Genomic DNA, 12,213 nt, shown 5'->3' on the forward strand with positions numbered 1-12,213 from the left:
TGCTGTGTTCCTATCTCTACTAGGTGGTGTCGTTGGTTTTTGTCTGTCCGTGTCCCTCAGTCACCCAAATGTGACCTCAGCCTTAATGGGTGCTGCTACAGCCCTTGCCATGCACACCGCCCCCCTTCTTAAGCACTTTGTGAATCTTGTTCTGCTAATCCATTGCCAGCTGCTTCCTGACTCTGACTTTCTGAGGCTCTGTGTGTGTGTGTGTGTGCGCGTGTGAGTGTGTGTGCATGTGTATGCATGTGAATGTGTGTATGTGCGTGTGAGTGTGTGTGTGTACATGTGTGAGAGAGAGAGAGAGAGAGAGAGAGAGAGAGAGAGAGAGAGATTATGCTCTAGCATTTAGCTATTTTCCCATCCCTTTTCATTTTGTTTTTTAAGTTTTGAAACAAAGGGTTCTCACTACTTGTCCAGACAGGCCTTAAACAGTTCTACTGTTGCTGGGATTACAGGCCTATGCTACCCACAGCCAGCTTTTACAAGCGTTTTAGTTTGTTCCCTCTCCCTCTCCCTCTCTCTCTCCCCCTCCTCTCTGAAAATAAAAATAAAGATTATTATGTGTCCGAAGTTCAGAGCACAAATATGACTGTTTTTATGTGTCTGGGTGTTCTGCGTGTGTGAGTGCACCTTAGTGTGTGTGCAGTGCCCTTAGAGGCCAGAGGGAGTGTGATCCCCTGGAACTGGAGTCACAAATAGCTGTGAGCTCTGGGTAAAGGGAACTAAGCCTGGGTCCTTTGCAGGAACAGCCAGGGCTCCTACCCGTTGAGCTCACTCGCCAGCCCCCTCTGCAGATGTCGGTGTGAACTCACGGTTGTGGCATAATTAAACATAGCATGAGAGTTTTGGGAAGTGTGATGTTAACTCTCATTGAAATCCCCAACCTCTTGCTGTTTTAAATTAAAGGAGTCGGTCATTTCCTCGTGTCTGCTGAGCTGATCTCACACTGATGTGGGGAGGGGTGAGTGAGGCCAGTCAGGCTGGCCTGGGCGTGCCTGGGACCTGGAGAACCTGGTCTCCACTCCACGCACTGGCTGGCTGCACGCTTAGGCTTTGCCAACAGATACATGAGAAGGTGCAGGTACCTGCTTTGATTGGCTGCAGCAACCCCACCGTCACCATCACCACCACCACCACCACCTCCACCACCACCTCCACCACCACCACCGTCACCACCGTCACCACCACCACCACCACCACCACCACCACCACCTCCACCACCACCAATACCACCACCACCGCCACCGTCACCACCACCTTGTCTAGCTTCTGTCCTTAAGTCCCAGGTCAGTTACAGTTTGTAGCCCTGAAGTCACAAGCCTCTCCTGTCAGAGCCTTTCACCTTTGGCAGTTGGTTCTCATTCACGGTGCTCCCCCAACTCCCTGACCCTCTGTGACACTCTACAACCTTGCATGACCCTCTGTGACCCTCCACCGCCCTTCCCACTCTCCGTGACCCTCCCTGGCCCTCTCTGACCCTCCCTGGCCCTCCCTGACTCTCTCTGACTCTCCCTGGCCCTCCCTGACTCTCTGTGACTCTCTGGCCCTCCCTGACTCTCCGTGACCCTCTCTGGCCCTCCACAATACTCTATTCTCACTGACGACCATACACCTCTCCCTTTCCATTCATCCCTCCTCCCTGACCTAACTGCCAACCTCATTCTGAACGCCTGCTCCTGTCTTCTTCTCCTGCAGCACCCCAACTCCATCAGGTCCGTGAGTCTGAACCTGTTTCTCACTGCTTGGCTCAAAGGCCTGCACGGCCATAGAGGATCCACAGAGGATCCATGGAGGATCCACATATCCAGTCCCTGGATGTGGCCTGCCAGGCCTCCCTCACCTGGTGGTTTTTCCCTGTTTCCCAAGCTGTCTCTGACCTTCTCCCTGCAGGAAAACTCCATGATGTCCCCGTGCTTGGTGACCTCTTTCTGCCCTTACCCAGTGGACACCCAGCAGCATGACTTCTTGTGCCCACAGATCCCCCAGCAGAGCTCTAAGCCATTTTCTTCTGGGAACTGTGCGTTCCAGGGGCCAGCCCAGCTTGCACCTGTAACCTAGTTTCATCTCTTGTAGCTGTAATAAAATGTCCTGATGAAAAGCAATTTAGAGGCTGAGCCTGGTGGCTCACACCTTTATCCCAGAGCTCGGGTGGTAGAGGCAGGCAGATCTCTGAGATTTCAAGACCAGTCTTCAGAGAAAGAGAGTTTCAGGCAAGCCAGGGCTACATGGTGTCTCAAAACACAACAAAGAGCAACTTAGGAAAAAGGTTTGCTTGAAGTTACCAATGCAGGTTACATAGAGTCCATCATTTTAAGAAACAGTTGCAGAACCTCAAAGCGGCTGATCTGTCACATCCACAGTGAGGAGCAGCCTTAGGAAGATAGCACATTTAGTAATCTGAGACAACCCAGGGCCCAAACCAGAGAACGGCACTGCTCACTCTCAGGCTGGGTCTTCCTACGCCTTTCAGGACAAGAAAAACAATTTCCCACAGACATGCTGTATTAGTCAGGGTTCTCTAGAGTCACAGAACTTATGCCTCTATGTATTAAGGGAAGTCATTGGAATGGCTTACAGTCTACAGTCCAGCTAACCCAACATGGGCAACGGTGAATGGGAAGTCCAAGAATTTAGTTTTGGCTCAGTCCCAGGAGGCTGGGTGTTTCAGCTGGTCTCCTATCCTGAAGAAGCGGACTCCAATAGATGTGCTGGCAAGTAAACCAAGGCAGGCGAGGAAGAAGCCTTCCTCCTTCCATTGTCCTTACGTAGGCCTCCAGCAGAAGGTGTGGCCCAGATTAAAGATGTGCGCCACCACACCTGGACCTAAACTGTTCTTTACTTGGAACTTGCTCTGTCCCAGGCTGGCCTTGAACTCAGAGATCTGCTTGCCTCTGTCTCCTTGGATTAAAGGCATGTACCCACCTTGCCTGGGACTAAGCTTCCCATGGCCACTGTGCCTCCAGATCCAGATGAGAAGCTTGTGTCACCCCATGCCAAGATCCGGGTCAGAAGCTTGTGTCTTCCAGCCTCAAGATCTGGATTACAGGTGTGCCCTCCATTTCTGCATTGTAGTTCATTCCAGATGTGGTCATGTTGACAACCGGAAACAGCCATCACAGATGCTGTCCCTGTAGGTAGTGTTGTCTGAGTAATTATGAGGACCAGAGTTCGAGTCCCAACACCCACTGGAAAAGTGAAGCACAATGGTGCGTGCCTATAACCCCAGCATGAGGGAGGCAGAGACAGGAGGACCCCTGGGTCTTCCTGGATACCAGTCTGATCAGCAAGCCCCAGGTCCCAGTGAGAGACCCATTCTTTTTTTTTTTTTGGTTTTTCGAGACAGGGTTTCTCTGTATAGCCTTGGCTGTCCTGGAACTCACTCTGTAGACCAGGCTGGCCTCGAACTCAGAAATCCACCTGTCTCTGCCTCCCAAGTGCTGGGATTAAAGGCATGTGCCACCACTGCCCGGCTGAGAGATCCATTCTTGAAAGATGGCACCAGAAGAATGAGACCTGATGTTGTCCTCTGCCTTCACATGCACACACGTGCACACACGTGCACACACAAAGAAAGGAGCAACTCGTAGAAGTGAGAAGCAGGCAAAGGTAGGAGGTGTGGCCTAGCAGAGAGTACTGAGCGCTGAGTGCATGGTCACAGGGCCCAGGTCACTAAGCACTTCCTGCTACCTCAGAGGCTCTCAGCCTTCCTCATGCTGAGACAGCACAGTTTCCCATGTTGCTGTGACCTCCAACCATAAAGTTCTTTTTGTCCCTGCTTCATGACTAATTTTGGCACAGTTATGAATCATAATGGAAATACCTGGTTTTCTTCTTTTTCTTTTTCAAGATTTATTTTATGCTTATGAATACACTGTCCCCATCTTCAGACTCACCAGAAGAGGGCATCAGATCCCATTACAGATGGTTGTGAGTCACCATGTGGTTGCTGGGAATTGAACTTAGAACCTCTGGAAGAGCAGTCAGTACTCTTAAGCATTGAGCCATCTCTCCAGCCCCAATACCTGTATTTTCTGATGGCCTGAGGTAAGCCCCGTGAAAGGGTCATTCGACTCCCAGAGGGGTCGTGACTCACAGGTTGAAACCTGCTGTGCTACCAGATCTGTAGGCCACAAGGCTCTGGAGAGGGACTAGATTCCAATCTCAGCCTCTCCCATTAATAATTACACCACTGGATGCTAATGCCACCTCCTAAGCTCAGTTCCGTGTTAGCGAGGTAATCAGGAGACCGAGATGTCTCCAGAGTGTCACACAGAGACAACTGGAAAAAGCCTGGAGGCCCAGATGTCCACTTTCCCCACTTGTCAGCCTGTCTTAGGTAATGAAGGCAATCTGAAGATTCCAGTTCCTGCCCGACCCAGCATGGAAGGCATCATAGTTGATGCCAGGCAAGCCTTGGGTGCCAGTGGGTTTTTTGTTGTTTTGTTTTGGGTTTTTTTTGTTTGTTTGTTTGTTTTGGGGTTTTTATTGAGACAAGGTCTTGCTATGTAGCCCCAGATGGTCTGGAGCTCACTATGCAGACCAGGCTGGCCTTGAACTCAGACCTACTCTTCCTGCCTCTGCCTCCAGAGTGCTGGGATTAAAGGCAGGTGCCATGACACCCGACTAATGTAACATTTTTTATGCGTAAATGTTTTTCCTGCTTGTATGTCTGTGTTCCAGGAGCATACCTAGCGCTCTTGGAGGCCAGAAGCAGGCTCGGATCCCCAGAATTGGAGTTACGGGAAGTTGTGAGCCACCCTGTGGATGCTCAGAACTGAGCCTGAGTCCTCTGGAAGAGCAGCCAGTGCTCTAACCAAGCCAACTCCCCATCCCCCAAATATTTTATTTAATTAATTAATTTACTTTTACATGTACAGGCATTTTGTCTACATGTATGTCTGTGCACCATTGCATGTCTGGTGCCCTCATCCGCTGGAATAAGGCATCAGATCCTCAGGGACTGGAGTTACAGATGGTTGTGAGTCACCGCACAGAGCTGGGAATTGAACCGGGGTCCTCTGGAAGAACAGCTCTCTACCATCTCTCCAGCCTAATAACAACTCCTGTTGGTGCTCTGTTCATACAAGCGCTCCTGTTGGCGCCATGTTCATACAAGCACTCCTGTTGGCGCTCTGTTCATACACGCACTCCTGTTGGCGCCATGTTCATACAAGCACTCCTGTTGGCGCTCTGTTCATACAAGCGCTCCTGTTGGCGCCATGTTCATACAAGCACTCCTGTTGGCGCTCTGTTCATACAAGCACTCCTGTTGGCGCTCTGTTCATACACACACTCCTGTTGGCGCTCTGTTCATACACGCACTCCTGTTGGCGCTCTGTTCATACACGCATTCTGGCAACGTCTTGTACTCAGGCCACCAGAGAAGGAGCTTCCCACCCCCTGGCCCTTTCTACGGCATTTCTTCCTGGCAGACAACAGAGCCGAGAGCTTGCCTGGGCTCCCTGTGCCAGGGTTTAGTCACCAAAGAGTCCATGGTTTGCTAGAACAACTGACAAAGATCAGTCACAAAATAGATAGACTTATGAAATCCAAAAGGCAATCAGTGAAACTACCCGCTAGGCCAGCAAAAATTACAAGCTGTATATTTCTTTTTCTATAGAGAGGAATAGGAATGTAGGCAGATTTCAGGGGTGAGATGGCTGTGGGGATATGCCTCTTCCTGGAGGCAGGAACTAGCGTGTAAACATTTTACATTTGGGATACATCCAGGACTGGTGTTAGGGATGGAATCTAGGGCCTCATGTGCCAGACAAGTGTTCTCTGAGCCACACCCCAGGCCCAGGGCTACTGTGCTCACTAGGTTTTGGGTTATTTAACAGATTCCCAGACCTTAGTGGCCCCCAGACCTTAGAGATCCCAGACCTTAGTGGCCCCCAGACCTTAGTGGCCCCAGACCTTAGAGATCCCAGACCTTAGTGGCCCTCAGATCTTAGTGGCCCCAGACCTTAGAGATCCCCAGATCTTAGTGGCCCCCAGACCTTAGTGGCCCTCAGATCTTAGTGGCCCCCAGACCCTAGTGGTCCCCAGACCTTAGTGGCCCCCAGACCTTAGAGATCCCCAGATCTTAGTGGCCCCCAGACCTTAGCACAACTGACTCCATGATAGAAGTACCATTCAGGCTGTAAAACTCAGCACGTAGACAGCACCACCAGCCAAAACCAAAACAAAGACCTAATCTATCAAAGTCTAGTCTGGACACGTTTCTAAATGTACTTTTTTGGCTTTTGTAGTTTTGCTTCTGGCTAACTGTTCTTGTTAACTGAAATGTGTCAACCCAGGACATGGTTTTTGTGCTTTAAAGCTCATTCTGAAAAAGACTTAGGGCCACCTAAGATCCAAACACCCAAAGTGATCACCTTCGGGCTAATGAAGGCTTTCTATTGGCTCACACCCTCATCCAAGCCGTCTTCTCTGGCAGATGCTCGACCACAGTAACTCTCCTGATGAGTTGTTTTCTGTGTTTGTTTTTCCAACTTGAAACAAACTGAGAAGAGGAAAACTCAGTTGAAAAAAAAATGCCTCCATCAGATTGGCCCACAGACAAGTCTGTGGGGCATTTTTCTGATTAATGATGGAGGTGGGAGGGCCCATCTCAATTGTGGGCAGCACCATTCCTGGACAGGTGGTCCTGGGTTGTAGATATAAGAAAGCCAAAAAAGAAAAAAAAAAACCCGTAAGTAACCACCATGCTTTCTGCATTAGCTCCCGACGCCAGGTTCCTGCCTTGGGTCCCTGTCCTAGTGTTCTGATGCCCCACATGGTGGACTGTAAGCTCAAAGATAAAATAACCCTTTCTTTCTTCCCCAAGTTGCTTTTGGTCAGTGGTTTATCACAGCAATAGAAAGCAAACTAAGACAGGGTTATTGAGACAGATTCTCATGTAGCCCAGGCTGGCCTCTAACTCACTACACAGCTAAGGTTGGCATTGAACTTCATGATCCCCCCGCCTCTGCCTCCCCTCCCCAGGGCTGATATTACAGGGACGCACCACTATACCCAGATGACTTTTTCTTTTTCATTGTGTTGCCTGGGCTTTAATCAAGCTCCAGAATCAAGTACCCTCCTTCCCCTGTTGCTGGGGTTACAGGCATGTATGGACCATGGCACCCCAACCTCTGGCCGTCTTTCTGTACAGGGTAGAAGTACAAGGCAGTTATGTTTTCTTGTTCGGGTCTGCCTTTATGCAGATAAGATACCAGAGAGAGCCACTCACTGGCCCTAGGGGAACAACCCTACCTCTTCCCTTCATCACCCCCTTGGCCACCATCCCAGAAGGAAGCACAGAGAGGCAAGAGAGTCCTCGCATGATCTGCTGGGGAAGGCGGCAGCAAGGACAGTGTCGAGGGCCTTGGGCCGGGCGCAGATCTGGGAGAAACTGTTGCGGAGTTTGGGTCTCGTTCTGTGTAGTTCAGGGGGGCCTGGAACTCCCGTTCATCTCCCTGTCTGGGCCTCCTAGTGTTGGAATTATCAGCTTGCACTGCCCTGCACAACTCGGAATTAGTGAAGGTGACATTAATTCAGAAGGAATGAAGGAAAAGCAGAGGACGATGCTCCTCAGATATTTTTGTCGGTCTTAAGTGACGGGAGATCTCTGAAATGCAGACATCGTAAGTCTGTGTATCTCGTAGCTGAGATTTGCGTTATCAGAGGAGCAAACCTGTGGTTTGTAAGCCACAGCCCCACCGGGTTGCCCCCACCTCATGGCTGTACTGTATATTCAAGGCTAGCCTCAAATTCACTTCAGCTTTCCTAGAGCCGGGCTTGCAGAAATATTTGTAGTACTGGGGGAGTGAATCTAGTCTCAGGATGCGAGGCAAGTGCCCTATGCTGAGCTACACTCTCAGCCTTCTTTTAACTGTTTGAGGTGAGGTGCAGCAAGCCAGGTAAAGACTTTTAGCTCTGTTTAGATTGCAATGATGCTTGTGGACATTGTGAAGTGTGCTTGGGTGTATATATCCAGGTCTACTGTAAATATGTGGTGGGCTCATACAAGAAAGCCTAGGTAGGAAGCCATTAGATCTCATAGCTCAAGCTTGAGGCAGGGGCTCACTAAGTTACCCGGGCTCGCCCAGAATTCCTTCTGTAGCCCACCCAGCCAAGACCTGAGTTTCCTTTATCCTCCCGCCTCATCCTCCCAAAGGATTAAAGGTGTGTGTCACTGTGCACATCCAACAAGCTCCCTGGCCATGGACTCATCGTCTGGAGAAACTTCCATCGCCAGGAACCCCAGGGGTGTGGGCCATTGCTGGTAGTTTTGGATGCAAGGGGGAAGCTGTGTGGCCCCCATGATGCAGCTGGTAGGAAATGGAAGATAGATTATCTGGAATCTTTCTGTGCCGCAGAATGATTGACAGCACAGCCAGGGGATGGAGTACTGCTCGCTGATCTGATTTCAAATGTTCACTGCCTGTTCTGCCCCCTGGTGGCCTTGAAGTGCACTGCGCCACACAGTGTTTACCTGAGACTCACCTAACAACCCTAACACTCTGAGGATTCCTTCCTCCTCCTCCTCCTCTTCCTCCTCCTCCTCCTCTTCCTCCTCCTCTTTCTCCTCTTCTTCCTCTTCCTCTTCCTCCTCCTCTTCCTTCTTCCTCTTCTTCCTCCTCACCCTCTTCCTCCCCCTCTCCTCCTCTTCCTCCCCCTCCTCCTCTTAAGGTCCCAAAGTTTCTATTTAAATGAAATCATGTGAGGTTTTCTGTGTGGATGTTTTTTAACTTACCGTTATGCTTTTTTTGAAATATGTTTTTATTGAAGTAGCATTATGTTACTTTCCTCCCAGACACCCTCCCTCCAACAGCAAATAGGTTTGTTTGCTTTGCAATGCTGGGGATCAAACCCCAGCAACATGCACATAGGTGACATCCTATCCCTGAACGGCTCCGTTAAATGGTTAAGGTGGGGCTGGATCAACAGCTCAGAGGTTAAGAGCACTGACTAATCTTTTTAAAGACCTTGGTTCAGTGAATTCCCCCGCATCTGACCGCTCACGGTCATCTGTAACTTTAGTTCCAGGGGATCTGGTCCCTTCTTCTGGCTTCTTCAGGCATAGTACTCACATGGTACACATGCATACATAAAGGCAAAACATCCTTACACGAAAAAAAAATTGTATAAAGTGTTTAAGATGGCTGAGGTGATACACACCCAATTCTGAAGAAGCTGAGGCAGGAGAGGCATGTGAGTTCCAAACCAGGCTGGACTATATCCTGAGTCCAGGCTAAGGAAACCAAGAATCAGAAAACCAAGAACAGCAGCTATGTCCACGTCCAAGGCAATCCCGGGTTCTAACTTCCAAAATAACCATAAAAAGATTGAAGGGCTAGAGGATCACTCAGTCATTAAGTTCTTGTCTTGAGCATGGGTCCCCGGGTTCAATCCGCAGAGCAGCTGTAAACACTGAAGCAGAGATGGGATTGCTGGAGCTCGCTAACCAACCAGTCTAGCTCCAGGCCAATGAGATGCTTTATTTCAAAGGACATAAGCAGTGTTTCTGAGGTTGTTTTCTGGCTCCCACAAGCCTTTGTACACAGGTGCACATACATCACACACACATACTTGAATTTTTGTTTGTTTGTTTGTTTGTTTTTCGAGACAGGGTTTCTCTGTATAACCCTGGTTGTCCTGGAACTCACTCTGTAGACCAGGCTGGCCTCGAACTCAGAAATCCACCTCTGGCTCCCAAGTGATGGGATTAAAGGCATGCGCCACCACTGCCCGGCAATACTTGAATTTTTAAAAGGTAAATAAAATAAGATCTAGCCCTTATGTAATTTTTTTAACCACAAATTAAAAAGTGATGGTGTTGTGGGGGGAGGGGCAGCTAGAGAGCCTCCTGCTCTCCCGGAGACTGAGCTGGCTTCCTAAAGCCATGTCAGGCACCTCAGAGCCGCTTGGAATTCCAACTCCAATGGATGCTGACATGGCCTCCAACAGCACCGGCATACACACGACCCATATGTACAAATGCATAAATAAAACTAAAAACAATATATCCCTTAAACAAATAAAAGGAATGTGTTTTTTTTTTTAAAAACAAAGAGACCATCCTTAATCATCAGAAGCCACGCGAAGTTGCTGAGAACTGTAACAGTCTGGCTCTCATGCTGCGGGCCCATGATTCTGAGGAACACACTCTGCTTGCCCACTGTACCCTGCGGGCCCATGATTCTGAGGAACACACTCTGCTTGCCCACTGTACCCTGTGATAGACAAGGTCACATTCTGCTCTTGGTAAAGGAGAAGCACAGAGCAAGCTGGTCATGCCTCCAGAAGCGTCCACACTGGGTGTGGATGGTAGTCTCCCTGCTTCGGAGCCGTTGGTGAGCAGCGTGGACAGCGGGTGAATGATGACCAGGCACAAAAACTCCTGCTCTTGCCTCTTCCTCTCATTCATTACTCATCGTTGTGGACTTGGGTTCTCCCAGCCAGGGGACACCCCCCCCCAGCAGTACAGCTGGGAACAGGGCACAGGTGACAGAAGAGACGTTGTGTGAGCACTGGACTTTAGACACCCTGTGTCAACCTCCCTCTCATGACAAGGTGCAAGACGGGGGCGTGTCTGAGGAATGGGTGTGCTTGGACCTTGTCGACCCTTGCCTTATCGAAGCCTGGGATAGAAATGACGGGTGCCAGATCCTATCCGAAAACAACCTCCCTTACACGCCCGCCTCACGCTGTGCCCTCGGAGGGCATCAGGGCCTCCCACTATGCTGTGCACACATACTGCTGAACAACCTGACGTGCTGGCCCATGGCACAGAAAGATAACGGCTTACGGAGAGGCCAGTTGGCGCTCACTACTGGAATGCTACGTAATTCGAATGTGAACAGAAGTGACTGCAGCCTGTGATAAGACAGAAGCTGGAATTTCAGCGGCACACCAGGGTCCTCAGGCCACTCACTGCCAGGAGAAAACGGTTTCCTTGGCTTCAAAATCTGAAAGGGTGGCAGTGTGGCTCAGTGGTAAAGGCTGTAAGCCCTACCTTCACCAGTAGGAGACATAAAACAGCATCCAGTTAGGGCAACATCAGAACAAATGGAAGAGTCCCTGCACCTCTCCCCTCCTCCACCAGTGAATACATGCACACGGATGATCGGAGGATCGGGACTTTCAGGTCATCGTCACTATGTATGCAGTTTGGCTCAACATGGCTACATGAGACAACCACCAAGAGATATATATGGATCCGTGGTATATGAACTCTTGTTTTAAGGGGTCTGATGTCCTCCTCTTCTTGGCTTCCTCGGGCATCAGGCATGCACAGCATGCACATACACACATGATGGCAAACACTCATAGACAATATCAATTAAAGTTAATATAAGAAACTCACAAAAGTAATCGCATGTTGTATCATTTTCTTGATTTTCTTCTTCTACATTTACAGTGCAGCAGATGAACCCAGGGCCTATTCATGCTGGGCATCTGAATTAACTCCCAATTCCCCTCCCACATGTTTTTCTTTGAGCCAAAGTCTCAGTATATAGTCCAAACTGGCGGCTACTCAAAATCTTCAGTTTTCCTGGTGTTGGAATGATGGATACATACCACCGTGCCCAGTGTGATGCCAACCTGTGACAAGCTAGAATCATCTGAGACAAGAGCCTCGGCTGAAGGAAGGCTCAGATCAGGCCAATGGACATGTCTTTAGGGCATTGTCTTGATTGTTGATTGACATGAGAAGTCCCAGCCCATTGTGGGCAGCACATTCCCTAGGCAGGACATCCTGCACGATCCAGAGCAAGGAAAAGCTACAGGCAGCCTGGGGCACATCTGTTTCTCTCTGCTCTTGACTGTGACTGCGATGTGACTGACTACTGACTGAATGCCTGCCTTGATTCCCCCTGGATGACAGACGGTAACCTGGGACTGAACAAAAACTAAACCCCTGCTCCCCTAAGTTGCTTTTGGTTAGGATATGTCATCACAGCAATAGAAAGGAAACCAGGACGCCTGGCTTGTTCCAAATTCTAAGTAACTTCTCTATGTTAAAAAAAAAAAAAAGGCAAGTTCCTGAACTTAGGGGGCAGAGGTAGGTCTGGCTCTCTGTGAATTTAAGGCCAGCCTTGTCTACATAGTGAGGTTCTGGACAGCTAGGGCTATGTAAAGAGACACTTTTTAATTTTATTTTGTTTTGTTTTTTGTTTTTTGAGACAGGGTTTCTCTGTGTAGCCCTGGCTGTCCTGGAAC

Source organism: Mastomys coucha, unplaced genomic scaffold, assembly GCF_008632895.1.
Source record: "Mastomys coucha isolate ucsf_1 unplaced genomic scaffold, UCSF_Mcou_1 pScaffold18, whole genome shotgun sequence".
Classification (NCBI taxonomy): domain Eukaryota; kingdom Metazoa; phylum Chordata; class Mammalia; order Rodentia; family Muridae; genus Mastomys; species Mastomys coucha.